Below are 17302 nucleotides of genomic sequence, written 5' to 3' on the forward strand. Positions count from 1 at the left end.
TTTTTATATATTATGTATATTATCCATACATCTTGCAGAGGATTTTGAATTCTAGTCGGTAATTTAACATAGATATGAATTTTATCTAATAATTTTGGATTGGATTGGATTGGAAATCATAACCATTTATAAACATTTAAATAACAAATATTATAAATATCACGACGAATCTAGGATGACGTCAGGCGCATTTAAATCGTTAATAGACTCGGTCAAACCAAATATAATTCACCTTGCTAGCTCCAATGACAAGCCAATGATAACTCACAAACGAAATTGTCCAAAATGACCTCTGCGACTTTGGTCTAGGCGGAGAGACGTGCAAAAACATTAGGTAAGATATATATATGTTATACAGTTGTTTGTTTGTGTGTTAGAAAAACATTTGATACTTGAAATTTAATATTTTGGTTATATATTCTTGATAGAGTATTCGTCTTGTATATCCAATGTTATTACTTTATATCTTAGTAAAGTATTCTACTGGCAAGTAGTATCAATAAATAGCAGTGTAATTTATTTATTAAGATTAATTTTAAGAATTGTGTCAATAATTCCAGAGATTCCGGAAATTACCCCAACAAATAAATTTTACAGTCTATCTATATATTTTTTTTAAATTGTCTACCTACAGCGCCCCCTATTTTCCTCACAGGGTCACTGTTCAGAAGCTACACAATCAACAACAGACACATTAACGTTCATATATAATATTATATATTATATATAAATAATAACTACTCAGTCTGGGTATTCAAACTAATTATATTATCTATGAGCCAAAAAGAAAACAAAATGTTTTGTATTAATATAGTTAAATGCTACCGAGAAGTGATATATACCTATATATTCCGATAATCATATGAGATGACTGAGACGTGACTGGCAAAGTCATAAGTGGCTGGTGTCCCTTACAATGCCAGTCTTCTCTACAGACAAACCTAACAATACAGTTGAAAGCTAGTTGTCAAGTGGCCTCTTTGATCGTCTGAAGATCTTGACTTCTGGAGGAATTGTTAGTTCTATCCTCGCTATGATTGTGTCTTCGTGAATTGTGCACCTTTTTCTTTTTAAAAGGACATGATCACGAGAAAAATTTACAAATATGTCGTGCGGTTTGGTGTTAGAATCGATATTCATTATTAATTACAAGAATTTTAGCTCTTAATCGTGTAAATTATCTGCCCGATACGATATTAACATAACTATACATTAAAATTGATTCCTTTATACAAATGTATGTATTGGGATGTTTGATTTTTTATTTAATTAAAATGAAGATAAATTAAATTAAAATTCAGGAGGAAATTTTTATAATCTGATAATATCAAAGCAACTTATCGATAAATGTATTTGATATTTGGATGGATTATAATCACAAAGGAAGTTGATGCTCGTTGGCTCACTGGTCTCGACCCTGGTGAGTGAACTCGGAGCAGACACGTGGTCCGACGTAATAACGACCGTATGTTTTCATCTCAGCGTGTTTATTAATCTCTGTATATCGAGTGAATTTGTTTATGTATATGTATAATATTTTTGTTTTTTTTTTTTCGGTGGTGGCGTGTTATAGTTCCCAATCATATTTTTTACATCAAATACTTTGTCTATGTCTAGGTTTGGGATTATTTACAAACTATAGTTTTAAGACCATATTCATTCAACTACAGCAAACTTTGCCTTTATAATAATATTTTACAGGAAACTTTGCCTGTCTATAGTGAACATATCTCAAGACACTGGATTGAACGAAATTGTCATCACTAAGATCATAGCCCGTTGAGATATTAGGGTATTTATAATAGCTTTTTTATTCACAATACTAATTTATTATATGTTACTTAAGTGAAAATATATAACTTAAAACCCTAACTTAGAAAACTGGTATAAGTTTTAATTCGCTACGATGACGGGAATCGGATCTACTTTTTAACTGAAATCGACGAATTCATGAAGAGCTCCTATTACAAGTGTGTTCATATTAATGGGGGTTCAATATGTATTAACATATGATAAAATTGAGTGAGTGAGTGTTGTTTAGTTAGTTGCTTATACGCCGGAGAGCGAAAGGGTACATTTTATCCAAGAAAAAATCGGGAGAAACTGCTTATATAAAGATTAACACTAAATATATATGTATAAAAATAATTTAGATGTATGTGCAGTGCGTGTGTGACAGCTTGCTTTACGTAAATAATTAAAACAATACAGTCGATTGGAAAAATATGTTATTTATTAAAACAACAGCCGTTCAGTACTTGTACTCGTATGCCACATTTAAATATTAATTTGCAATTATAGTTACAATTGTTTAAAAATATATATTATTATATTTCGATTGGTAAATATTCTATTATAAATTATTAATACAGGTGATCGGTTTATTACAAAACTTTATGGTATGTTCGCAGTCGCTAAAATTACATTTTATGGATAAACTATCTGAACCTGCTGCTCTAGCCCCGCGATATTTATAAAAAACAAACTTCGAACCCACGTTTTATCCCTTTAGGGTGGAGTTTCGTAATAATTTTAGCGGATGTCTACGCTTTATAAGGAACCTTCCTGCCAAATTTCAAGTTTGTAGGAGTTATAGCTTCGGATATTTAGTGGATAATTAGTTACTGGTATTTCTCTTTTATGTATAGAAGATAATTCCTTATTTACTTTTTCAATACTTTCAAAGACGATCAACTATTCATTGAGAGAAAATTCAACAATTAATTCATACAAATAATAATACATAACAAAGTCATTAACGATATAACTTTTTAATATTTTAGAACCTAATTTCGAATGCAGTTTTATCTCACCCCTGCCGGGGATTCGAACCGGCGTCCCACGAGGACACTTCCCTAATTGACTAGCTATTTGGCTCAATATGCGCAATAAAAATTTATCCGCATTTAACTGATTGGCAATTTATTGTTCAATTGAAATATTAAAAGTTAAATTTGTATTAGAATAATAAATGATACGTTTATATATAATTCAAGTATATAGTTTGTTATAAGTTGATTTGATGTTTTTATATTTCGTCAAACGTAGTTTAGTGGCACAGGTTAAAGTAAGGTTTCAAAGTGACATTCAAAATTTAAAAAAAGTAAATACGGACGAAGATCCTAATCTTTTATATTTAATTTAATTAAATATCATTTAAATACAGAGCGCGACAGAGGTTAGAAAACTCTGACAATATACTCCAGTAACATTGCAAGTCGTTGAAAATGTTTTTTTTTGTTTTTGTTAAATCTATCCTACGTATATAATTTTTGTAAAAAGATGCGTCCCCGCCGAGAGATCTTTGCGAAAAAATGCTAAACAAAAGCGAATATATTCAGAACATTCCTAAATTAAAACGTAAGAGCATAAAAAGGCCTAATACTTGGCCAAGTGTTCCAAAACAAAAGGTGTCTACGAACCTGCGCCCGCGCACCGTGTCCATGTGTGAGTGTCATGCGAATATACAAAGACTATTTCACGGAGACGTACCATTTATATTAAATATTTTATAGATTTGTATACACTTAAAAAATATTCTCTTTTGTCTTATAAATAGGTATTTTTTACCTGTATTAAATTTATGGTATAATTGTAAATTTACCATAACATTCCTCCCAGAACGTGGTTTACGCTTTAATATTAAATATTCAATAATTTATTTTTCATTATATAAAATAAACTTTTCATAAAAAAAACATAATTAAACAACTTTATCAAATTTATCAAGTATAGAATTCTAGTCAAATAATACTTAAATAATAAAGTTATATACGATGATGTCATAAACTATTAAATACTACGACTACTTAGAGGTACTATTAAATGTAAATTTGGCAACACTACCGAGCGGCACATCTCCTTGCTTTATCATCACACGGTTTATATACTTATACGTATCGTCCTTTTTCTAACAAGGGCGCACGGCCGACAACCCTGCGCTATCGATCTAATGCGCGCGCGCACACTATACTTGTTTGTATAGCTGCATTTACAGGCTGTTGTAATTGATAATAGTTTACACACACATATATATATATGTTACACACATATACATTGTTTATGTATATACAGTTATTTATGCGTTTGCATGTATTATACTTTTTGTTTTTTAAAACGTCAAATCTAAAGACGTTTAATTTACGAATATTTAATTATTGTTTTAATTGTTATTATACGTAACAATTATGTTTAAATTTTATTTAATATTAAATCAAATTGTTTTAAATTTTTAATTTATTATGAAAAAAAAATCGATTTATATAAATAAGGATATATGAAAATTGTTTTCGTCTTTATATGGGGAATCCCATTTCATCACTACGGAAAAATATCACAAAAGTTATCGTTTTTCTTTCTAAGTTTTAGATTAGACGTAACTTAAAAATAATTTCGGTTAATACTTCGACGTGGATAACAGAACTCAGTTTCGACTCTTTCAAATCTTTATCGTATTGATATTATATGCCAAAGTAACCGTCTGTTTGTACGTTACCTCATGACGAATAACCAATCTTTCTGAAATTCGACACAGAGATATATCTGGTGAAGTGGAATCTAAAATAAGGAATTAGGTAAAAATAATTTTGATTGCGATGGTGTCAGAGAACAGCTATTTATAAATTTGATTCATAAAAGTAACAAATTAACACTGTTAATGATCACTGATAATGTTTCGTCGGACAGAGAGTATAAAGCTGTGTTTAAGGTAAAAAATACAAAGCCGCCGTAACAGTTAACACGTTCAGCTGTAATTGACAGTCAGTCTGACAGTCGATTTAACATTAGACTGCCATTTAGCGTGATTAAAGAGGTCGACGCGGTTTCCTTATTTATATTTCACGACCCGGTCTGTCTGAACGAATTTATCAACGAATTCTATGATTATATATTTCTTTATAATTATATACTATTTGAGGCGAATCAGTTATAAAGTCTTGTACCCTTGACAACGTGTGTGCAAGATTAGACGATCCGTTGACTAGTTAAGACATACAAATAAGTAGCCTCACTTTCGCATTTAAAATAATAATTTTTAAAGATGATAATTCATAATATTTGAAATAAATACAGATTTGCAAAAAAATCGTGTAAAATTCAATACGTAACATATTCAAATAAGAAAAATAAAGACCAGAGAAATCTAACCAGATTCCAATTTGTTTATAAAAATGAAAAATCTTCATAATGTAATTTAATATTATTATTATAATAAGTTAATTTTAAAATGAGTTGCAAAATAGATCGGCATGTATAATAGTTTATCCTATGAGGGAGGGATAGTTTCCAAGGTCGTTTGTCCTATTTTAAGGTACCTGTGAAGTCAGCTCGACCTTTACTAAGTCTTTCGCTCCAATTTATTTAAGGGATTTTTATTAGCAACCTTAATTAGTGTGTTTCAGCCTATTGGAGCATAGACTATTGACCACCCATAAAACATACTTGATATATTTTTATTATATTATTTTGGCGTAGTCAATATTTAATTTAATTTTTGTACTTAAATAAATTTGGCGTAATACTTGAATTCATTTAAAACTATCAAAATCAAGAAAATATTATCACACAGGTCGTTTCCGAGGGGTATCTTAGTAAGGACACTTTTCTTTGTAAATATATTTATATGTAATAATATGTGTATCCAGGAATAAATAAACTATTTCGATGTCATAGTTTACATAGTCACGAATTTTTTAAATTACACTTAAAATAGATTTCAAAATGTATGAACAAATACATAAAAAAAATATGTTTTACCGAAATGAATATGTATTAAAAGAAAATAAAATAAGCCTAAATATATTTTTAACTACAAAATAGTCCTTCAGGGATTATATTCGGTTGGAGGCCGTTCGTCCCGGGTAATTATAATTTATCATAATTATCAAAACACCACACGTAAGGTGAAATGTTTTATTAACCGAAAATAATAATACACGGAGAAACATCACTAGTGATGTAATTGATGTTAATTGCGAGTATTTATACTTATATATTTTAATGATCGCTTAGGTAAGGCAACGATACGATTTTGATAAGTTATATTTCAAACAGTTTTAAGAAAAAGAAGGATACGAAATCGTGGCAAGCTCTCAATCATTCGGTGCTGATGTTAGCAGCATGCAACGTGCCCGATCGAATGCAGTGATTTAAAACATTACCGACATATAAATAAACCGAAGGCTATCAACTGCACAAGGAAGTTTACAATAATGGCAGGGAATTTTTTCCAAAAACAATGTTTAGCGTTTTTAAATGCGCCCGCGCCGACCAAACAACCGGGGAACGAGAGTAAACCAAACACGGGCTTCTGGTGCCCAGGCGAGCACGTCGAGGCGGAATCCTTTTACCGAAATTAGTCAGAGTTCCCGAAAAATACGGCCGTCGACCCCTCAGGGCAACACCTAAATATTTTAATGTCGAAAAAAAATCAGCATGTTTACATAACACGCCGAAATTTTAAAGAAACTCCACGCCGAAGGGCCACGCCGGACGCACACAAATAAAAATTTCGTCTGTCTCGCATGTGTGAGTGGCACACACACGAAGAAGACATAAAAATGCCCAATCGGTACATGACGCACCACTACAATGAAGGGACGACGTAAGTCGCATACAAGTGCATAATTCGGCCGAGATGCAAAAAAAATATTTGGCAATGCGGCCCCTACGCGCCCGCCAGTCGCCCGTCCGACAGGGTTAGGTTAGGTTAGATTTTTTGGCTCAAAACGCTCGTTGGAGATTTTTTGAAAAGTATTTTATATTTGCACTACTAGGAAGACACGTCCTGGCTGCATTATTAGTGCCAGCCAGTACGTCGCGATTTTTTGAATAATATACTCGACACGCGCGTCGGCAACTCTAGTCGGATTCTAATTAGAAATTTTATTATTTCGTTAGACGAAATTATTTAAAACTCTTTTCAATATATCGTTTCCAACGGTCGTTTTCTCCTGTACCCTGGCGCGGGCGCAGTATTTAATTCTGCCATATTTTTTCCAGACGTACCCGATAATGGCATAAATAATTTTATTTACGAATTCAAGATTTTTTTCTTTTCAATCATACAAAAGACTGCAGCAGTGTCTAGTGTCGTGTTGTGAATTATTTTATGAATTATTTATTCTATTTTGTTTGGACTCTTGTGTTTTTTTGGTTCGTTTTATTTGGTAAGTAAACTTTTTGTTTTATACACTTTATTTTTTTTTAAACTATTTTTTATTGTTTTTTTTTCAAGTAAATTTTTAATTTGGTAATGCTAATATTATTTATTGAATACGTGTGTGCTTTATTAAGACTATTAAAATGTTGGCGTCACTTCACAAAGCTTTGTTAAAAAGTGAAAGAATATAACACATATTTTCGAAAAAAACTCATTTTTCTTTGAGAATTTATTTTTAATAAAAAGTGGGCTAGACACTAGATACAAGGACACGTCGTCCAGTGACGTCAGCGTCACTAGGCACTGCCGAGAAAGTCCGCCATCTTGGTTCTGTTTTTTTACGAAGCCTACAAAGTGCGCGGGCGCAAGACCGCCATGTTGTTGCACATTCGAATTTCGAAAAAATAACTAATTATTTTAAATGTTATAAACTAATGGCTAATGTATCGTGATTCTTATTTTTCATGTTACTAATAAATTGATTTGACTTGTTAGGTGAACATTTATTTATTTTAGCATTTATAGCTTAAATTAAAACAAAGAAATAGACATTTACAATAATTATCGATTGTTAAAAATAATATTATATCAACTAGAAGTAAAAATTAATGTAGCTCTAATGTTTACAGCATTTAATGAATTGTATTAATATTCAATGATCTTAGAAATAATAAAAAAAAGCATTGTCTGTAACGAAAAGGTCGTATATATCAGATTTGTTTATTTCAAATAAATTTCACATTATATATAAAAAAAAAAAAATGTTGTACGTTTATATATGTATATGTTGAGCCCTTTATTAATGTACAAAATGTTTGTAAAAAAAATATCTAAATATATTCCGCCATGCGTACGCACAGATAATAAATGCACTTTTCGAAGCATAGACTAAAAATACATGTGGCGCCATTGCGCATGCGTGGTAGCAGCGTTTGTTACGTTCTTTTATTATTTTTTAGTGATTTGTAAAAATGGGTCATCAACATACAGTCTATGTTCGCTTAAACAATTCGTTCTTAAGAAGAAATCCGAAGCTGGTTATTCAATTAATAAAACAATATAATTAACTGATTATTAATTCCAATTGACGGATTCGCGGCGTATTGTATTATGTCGCTAGTTCTTTTTAATTTTGCCACGATTAAAAATAGTACATAAGCTTACGATAATCAAATCAAATCAAAATATACTTTATTCAAGTAGGCTTTTATAAGCATTTTTGAATCGTCATTTAACAAACTATTTTAAGTAAAGCAAACACCGGTTCGGAATGTAGATTCTACCGAGAAGAACCCGCAAGAAACTCAAAAAACTCAGTAACTATTGATAAATAACTGTATCAATTTAAAAAAAGAAATAGACATTCAGAATGCACCATAAATTTAATTCAGTCCTAAATCATGTAATCTACTCGTATGTTTTTAGATTGCGCACGCGCATCGATTTTTTCATTCAATTATTCATTGTAGAGTGCCGTTGAACTATTTTTAATGACTTGAAATCTACTCTGTTTTGGACAAAACAAATAGAAAAAGTTGCCTTAAGAAAATCATTCATTATATGACTCGTAAATATATTTAACATAAGCCAATAGACTTAGATCCCACAGCCAAAAACCACTTCTCTCGAGGAGTTAGAGCTTATACCACCATGCTCCCATACTGGTTTATAATCGATATTCTTACGACGTTTTCCTTCGCCGCCGATCAAGACTTGAATCATGAACAAAATTAACCACTTGGAAGTATAGTGATGCTAGCTCAGGTTCGAACCCGTTATCTTCGGTTACATATACAATCAACTGTTACAGCCATTTGACCATATCAACGAGAAAATTGTGTTTATTTTTATTCTAATTGTACAATTACTTTAATAATATTAATTTTGTATCCTACATAATATAATTTATAAATATTATATGCATCTCAACTAGAAAATATTAAAAGTATCACCGAAATCGGTACAATAAAAGTCAGGAGTGAGATTTTTTTTCCTATCGCGACAGACACATACTTAAACCTGTTCTATTATACGTCCGTCTGTATAGTAATGGGAACTCTCTCGTCGTTAGCTTCTCATTGCCGAATAGAGGTCTTCCTGGACGCGAATCCTTTGCCTAATAAATAACGGACATCTTGTATCTATTGGTACAAGGTTTTGAAGATCAATTTAGACTCTGATTACTAACGGGAATTCGACTAGTTGTGGCACGCGCCTTTTCAATGTTTCCTCGTATGTTTGTGTGTTGATTTTGAAATTACTTAACAGATCTTAATGGTTTTTTTCTACTGTAGGTTAAGCCGAACGTTATGAAACTAAGTAATTACTCTATTTATCATTTATATCAATTAGTAAAATAAATACGAATGAATTTATACAATTTGTATGAAAAACCGTGCCGAGGTGGCCCAGTGGTTAGAGCGCGTGCATCTTAACCGATGGTTTCGGGTTCAAACCCATGCACCACTGAATTTTCATATGCTTAATTTGTGTTTATAATTCATCTCTTGCTCGGTGGTGAAGGAAAATATCGTGAGGAAACCGACATGTGTCTAATTTCAACGAAATTCTGCCACAAGTGTATTCCACCAACCCGCATTGGAGCAGCGTGGTGGAATATGCTCCATAACTTCACCTCGAAGGGAGAGGAGGCCTTAGCCCAGCAGTGGAAAATTCACAGGCTGTTAATGTTATGTTGGTATGTAATGTTGTATGAAAATCAACGGCTTTTCTATCCTTGCTGTATTTAATTAATGTCAATGTCAAAATATAGACATGACATTTAGTATTAAAAATGTACTTCCGACTAGATGAAATACTTCAGTAGGGTTATTCTCTATGAAACTATAAACTCAGGTGAAATGTTAGGATGTGATATTTTGATGAGACATTGACTATAATCATATAAAGTACACGTATCACCTTAGTCAGTTGTGAACGTTTCACGAGTGAGATATGAAGTGAAATCTTACAGAATCGCACCGCTGACTTAAGAAGAAATAAATAATTATTGAAATTAAAAATGTACCCTGCGCTGCGGATACGAATATTATTTAATAAATAAATGGATCTCTGTGAATAACACTGTTTGCTGGTGGTTTAATATATCGATAAGACCTACCCAATATTGTTCTATCGTCAAGCAGCAATACTTTGCAATTTTGTGCATGGCGTAATGCACAAGGGACATGACGTCTTGAAGGTTGGTACGAATGGCGTATTGACGCTTTAAGAAGTGACTTAGATAGCTTGGAAAGTATGTGATGGTGCTGGAAGGGATTCGTTTAATTTCGATAAAAGATTCCTCACATAAAAATGCATTCCGAGGCGTCATCGTCGTGTTTTCTAGAAAAGTAATCTAACTGTTTTGTTAAAACGTGATTTGTGGTTTTTGGTACATTAACGTTGATAACTATTTTCTTGAATAAATATACAAAAAGTGCACCGTTTGATGGACTTATTCAATTTATATATTTGTTTATACGAATTTTGTATACAACAAAGATCTAGGTTTCCTAGCTGTGTTTACTAAATAGTTTCTTATTAAAACAATGAATAGTTACAACGCTTATTGTTTGTAAGTTTGTAGATCATTATTACATACAAGATTCAAAGCCTGGGACCAAGATACAATTGTAGGGTTTTATGATGAGTTTTCAGTTGCAGCCAAAGGATCAGACGCTGGAAGTGTTACCTTAAATACCCCAGAAAGCACATAAAACCGTTGCGCCTGAACACTTTCCGCTCGTATCATGATTTTAAGAGTATGGGAATAAAACTTCTTAAATAATGTTGTTATTAGTTTTATATAGAAATTAATTAAATTCTTGTTTGTTTAAATAATCTGTATTGAAGATATCGGTCATTTAAGCCATGGCGGCAAAACTCAAGAGAGTCCAGCCAACATCGCAGGACATATAGTGTGCGAGTGTGCTCACAGACACAGGTGCGAGCATTATTCCTTCGCTCTCATAATTGAGTGGTAAATCCAACACGACTGGAAAGAGTTCAGGCGCAGGACCAACGGCTTTTCGTGCTTTCCGAAGCGCGGACGTGTACCAACAACATAGACTTCGGGCTGTTATTGAGAATTTTTCGATAGGAAAACCCAATACTATTTTATTGGCACACATTAGGATTTGAACTCAGAACCTCGGAATCTGAGTCCTTATATCTAGCAAAAGTTAGCAGTTAAACTTCAATATTAGGTATCATATAACATTGTAATTAAATCAGCATTTTAAAAAGAAAAAAACAAGTTTTAGCCCGGAAATCGAATCCGGTAACATTTTATAAGGCGTGGTTTGTGTCTTAACACTGCCTATTGACCGCCAAAACTATTAAATCTCATAACATACAAGAAATCTTGCTTTAAGGAACATCGCCTTCCTTGTCTCTCGATATCGGTCACACCTTATAAAATTCCGTGTTAAAAAAAGTACACAACTCGCTTTGTAATTTGAACACAGTGTCCAATTTTATGTGTTGTTGGAAAACATGCTGCAATGAATACGATAGATATAGATCTTTTCGAGTGTTTTGTTTTTCAATTATTTTGAGACTTATATCAATCGTATAAAGTTCAAAGTCGTCCGTCGTCCATTTTGAATAATGGGTGGTGTATTTTTTTTGTTTTATTAAAATACTTAGCGGAGCGTTTATTTCCTACTTTAAGATTTTATTAGTAAATTAATACATTAAAAGTTAAAATTATACAAAATATTAAAATGATTACAGTAATTAAGTCGTACACAATGTTGTGTTATGCGAATAATTAAATTATTATTTTTCATATAATTTTAGACTTTATAAAGTAAGGGTGTGACCACACTGTAACTGGTATGAACCAGTTCAGCACATGCGTATTATCGGGAAAACAGCTTGTATAAAACAAAAGATGTATGTTGTTGTATAATAAATCCTTTTTTTCGTTCGAGTGTTCGAGTTTCTTTTTGGTATGTGTTGCTTACAAGCTGAATGAAGCCGCTATTTAGACAACGAGAAATTTCTGCACGGTTTCTACTTATATCTATCCATATTTTTATTTTACCTACAGTGTTGTCTGGAATCAATATTACATTGAAAAGTACTCTGGTTGAAATTTATTGAAATTACAATATAAATTAAAAATGTATAGTAGGAATGTTTGCAATTTTTTATCTTTATTTTTACACTGTGTGATAACAAAAGAACAGACTCACGTTCTTTATATCATATATAATAAGTAAGACATAGGGACAAGGAAAAGTGCAGTCCATCTTATTCATGTAGACAACCTTGAGATCACATGTTATTTTTAACAAGGAAAATGATCCTTATATCAAAGCAATAAGATTCAATGTGAATCTACTTCTTCTAACCAACTTGTCACTGAAAAATAACCCTTATTACTTCATATATAAGAACTTTATAACATTTAATAAATTATACGAATGGGACTGTAGCAAAAGCACTCTTATCTGAACGTTATAAAGGCTATTGAATGAATCGTTTGATCAAAAAGCTTAATAATAGGTTGTCAAAGCAAAATGGTTCTTATTTGTTGGTGATAAAGATCACATATATAGTTTCCAGACTTGTAAAATGGCGAGGTAATATGAAAAAGGGCGCGAACTGTCGTTATTGTGTACCATAGCTTTTGGCTTGTCATTGAATATACGGTATTTTAATATGTGAAAGTTAATGTTACTAAATATATAAAAAAACAGCTGGAGAATCTCCCACAGCTGGGATTGAACCGCCCTTTAGGATGCATGCAGGTTTCCTGACGATGTTTTCCTTTACCGCTGATTATGAATAGTACAGGATGAATTATACATTTAAAATAGGCACAGAGCTAATGAAAACTAATTGATGCTTGCAAGGGTATGAACCCGTAATGTTGGGTAAATATTCGGCCAAATCACTGAACATATTTAACTAGCTACTCGTCCCGACTTCGTAGATGAAATCAGAGTTTTCCGTTAAAAACAATCCTGGAATCCTATCGCAGCGATACATACAGTCTTTTTTATCGCTTGAAAAAGGTCTTTACGCGTGTCAGCCTTATGATGTGTGTGTATGTAGGGCTCGCCGTCGTTGAAGGCACCAGAATACGCACTTAAAAACCACTGGTACGACGTCTTTTCGTGTGATGTCACGGAATCTACCGAGATATACATGCCGAGTCCAATCTAAGCCGTATACTCATTCAATTATACAGAAAAAATCATCAATATCGATTCAGCCATTAAGAAGGAGCTCGGTGACACACACACGTACAGAAAAAACATTTATATATAAAGATATTAATATACTACGTACATAAAATCTATATATCATCGTCAATGGGTTTATATTCGATTCCGTGCTATAATAATAATGATAAATGAACAAAGACAACTGTTCAAAGCTTTAAAACATAAAACTTGTACTTAAAACGCTAAAGGTCATATATTCAAACGTAAGTAATAGGCTTACGAGTTTTATTTCCCTGAATAGATAAAAAAAACAACCGTCCAAGGCTGACAGGTAGAAAATGTTATTTGCATCGGGTGCGCGTGCGCAATTAAATATATTAAGAACGTTAACGCTTGTATGAAATGTTGAATTTTACATTATTACTTTTTTTTTTATCAATGTGACAATTTCCGATGTTTTCTTTGTTTCAATTTGATTGTCGAATATAGCTTGTATCACGTGCTATCTATTTTCACCTGACTTTCCACACAATTTTTCGTCACAATTTTCCGTTACTTTCATATGAAAGAAATGTTATATAAAGTTAAAAAAAAAAGTAAATTATTATAACAAATATTTTACTTACTTACTCGTAGGTACTCATATATAAGTCGCTGATAAACAAAATGACAAATTTGATAGAATACATTATTCTTATCTAAAAAGTAAAGTAAAGTAAAAACCAAAGTTTCAGCACGTAAGAAGCAGCAGTTTTGGAGTTTATTCCACCATGTTGCTCAAAAGTGAGTTGATCGATATAAATGTGGAAGATTTTCATATAAAACAAGCAGGTTTCCTCGAGATATTTTCCTTCAACGCCGGAATGGGATCAATTATTTAAAAAAAGACAAGCACAAGTCTTTAGACAATATATAGGTACGTATGCGCCGATGTTTAGTAGTAGCTCCGATGTAACAGTCGCAAGTGCGATCCTACCGTATTATTGTCGTACTCTCAACACGAGCTTTACACTGAACTGAAGGGGATAGGGGGAATTTGGTAATCTACCAGAAAACATGGATATCTGATTTTCTTCCACTGATACTTTTCAGTTCTAAGATATTTCTTTTCGAATCGGTTTCAATAAGCTAGCGTGAAGTAGCGTATAAGAGTATATATTTTAATCTTCTCCGAATCGCTCTGCATCTCGTGGTATGAAATTCATGTATTTTGGCTCAGTTGTTTTTTCAGTAAGTTCTCCGCATTTGTTAGTAAAGATAATCGTATTCTAAAAAACATTTAACAAATCCTTATCGAATCAATACATTTTTCAAACGAACTCTTTCCATACGTTGTAACTTCTTAACATGAACGCATGTCAGATGTATTAAGAAAACTCATAATAGTGTTAACAATGGCATATTTCTATCTAGATTTTGAGACACATTTCAGCCCAACTATTGTGGCAGTACATTGACCTGATCCTCGGTTATCAGATGCCGACTTGCAAATTACAGAATAACTAACACGTTTTCGTAATATCTGTTAGCTTAATCTATATATACAAACAACACAAAGGTTTTGTCCAGATACATATATATATAACTAAAACACGAATAATGGGAAAAGTTCTCGAAGAGGCTTCGCTCGCGTTTTGGCAGTTGGCTGGACATAAAAAAGCCTATTTCCTTCCTTGGAGTTCAAGCTTCAAGGTTCATACCAAAATGCATCGAATTCGGTATAGCGGTTTTGCCGTTAAAGAGCATCAGACAGACAGATAGAGTTACTTTCGATTTTATAATATTATATAGTATCGGTTACATTACAACTAGAGCAGCGCAGCATCAAAACGGTACGATATCCGCAACTATTATGATAAATACAGCAATCAATATCTCGAAACATTGACATGAATCAATTAGCGATGCTGATAATATCAAACCAAAATTAAAATTCCCATTTTAATGCATTTATTAATAAAGAATATTACATGATATCAATATAATTAATACTCTAATACGAGTAATAATTATGCAGCTTTCTACGTATGATTTTGTTTTTAGAATTGAGCACTCTCTGTCAATCAATGAGTCCCTCCGATTACCCCGTACATACAAACATACAGATCTCTTTATTGTTATATTAGTACAGAACTACAAAAAAAAAGTTTTGGAATATTTAAGTACCCATGTAAGTTTTTCGATTTCAACACGTTACATAATACTCGTGCATATACAATAATACATGCAAAAAAATATACATTATCAGTGTATTATATTCATTGGCTTCGTAATCTGGTAAAAAGGTAAAAAAGAACTATGAGTATGATTATCGTTGACATATATTATCAGTTATATGATTTCGAAACTTAAATACTAAAAGACCATGTAGTTTTTTTTTTTCAATATATAACTTCAGTAAGATACGAAGCGTATACAATTCTTTATAAAAATTGTGTACTTAATATTAAAAAAAAAAAAACATACCAAGTTTATACACAAACAAATCTGGTTATAGTTACCATGTATGTGCAGTCAGAGAGGGGTGAGGTGGAGTTAGTTTTATAGTTCTATAGTAGGTCTCCTTGGGAGGGATTAGCTATGTAGTTACTGCAAGGGGGGAATGCATCATTGAGTGTGTAAATAGTCTGGTGGGGATTCGAAAGTCGCGCGTCACCTTGACCTCGATCTGCGCCTGCGCATGTATTATTATTGCACTTTTTTTTAGTTTAATAATGATCGCCTCCTTCAGAGATGTCTAGATCATTCTTCTTGTAACATATTGCTGGAGTAATGAATCTGTTTTATCGACTACACACATTTATATATATTCCTGGGTGTTTTTTTTATTAGTATTTTCGTTTAAATATTAATATAGAACAGGCATTCTTTTTTTAAATAAATGATAAAATATAGACTATATTTCCGACTACCCTACTTCTCCTATTGACTGTCATGGTCGGTTTGAAATAAATGTTTTTTTTTTCCGAAACTTCCAACGCCCATCCGGGACGAATCATGGTTTAATCGGGGACCTCTAGAACTTACATAATAAAATGTTGGGCCTTTTCAAATCATCTCATCAAGAAAATAAAATTGTAGATAATTATGTAATTAGATAAAATTAGAATCAATAACTGATATCTTTGATTCATATTATTTGATATCTCAACTATATTTAGGCAACGCTAGTTAGGCACAATTTTTTCTGCGAATCCATGCTAATATTATAAATGCGAATGTAACTCTGTCTGTCTGTCCGTTGCGTCTACTGGTATAAGTTTTACGTGTAGTGGTTTAGTATTTTTTTTCAGTTAGGCATTAAAAAAGGTCTCCTCAACTATTAGTACAGATGATAATACATTTTCATTGGAGAATTTATTTATAACGATTTGAAAAAAGAACACGAGTAAGCTACTGGATCACAGACGCAAAATGTGCGTAAGAATTTAAAGCATGCGCTACACACGAGATGTTTCCGTTGGTTTTGCTTTTTCTTTTTTAAATCTTGAAATGCGAAGCGTGGACCGTATTGTTTTCAATTATTTTAGTATTTTTCGTAATTCTATTGTAAATGTTTATATTGTATATTGTTTTTATAAATATTAATGGTTCACAATTAAATTTTATGTTCTTTAAGAAGAAAAAATGTTTACATTTAAAGTGCGATTGCTTAACTGTTGTAATTTATTGACAGATCAAACCGGACCAGATAATTTTCTGATCGATAAGTTTGCTTAGTATAGTACTTTTTTTCTGAGATTATGGCAAAGATCTTCGAACTAAATCCTGCTCTGCTATTATGAGCTTGCGAACATACATGGATATATTGGCAATTATTTTTATTCACTCTAATTACCTTATACGCAACGCGATCGCGGTAATTAAATTAATTATTCAGTTTAAATGAGCCTCACCCTTATTTAACGTCATCGTGAAAAAATGCAAGGGTGATTTTGTAGAAGGGTTTAAATAATATATT

General features: G+C 32.1%; 1 protein-coding gene across 9 annotated transcripts in view; it reads left to right on the plus strand.

Annotated features, from left to right (window-relative positions):
• The first annotated feature begins 1961 nt into the window (after positions 1 to 1961).
• The window catches only part of Br (broad), a 122393-nt gene continuing 107052 nt past the window's right edge, over positions 1962 to 17302 (plus strand). For 4 of the 9 annotated variants that reach the window (XR_003368997.2, XM_026638783.2, XM_026638789.2 and 1 more), the window contains exons 1-2: positions 6572 to 6708; positions 7003 to 7169. The gene's annotated coding sequence lies outside the window, so the exon portion shown is untranslated. The other 5 variants (XM_026638784.2, XM_026638786.2, XM_026638785.2 and 2 more) reach the window with 5 other exon arrangements.

The sequence above is a fragment of the Vanessa tameamea genome, chromosome 13 (assembly GCF_037043105.1).
Source record: "Vanessa tameamea isolate UH-Manoa-2023 chromosome 13, ilVanTame1 primary haplotype, whole genome shotgun sequence".
NCBI lineage: Eukaryota > Metazoa > Arthropoda > Insecta > Lepidoptera > Nymphalidae > Vanessa > Vanessa tameamea.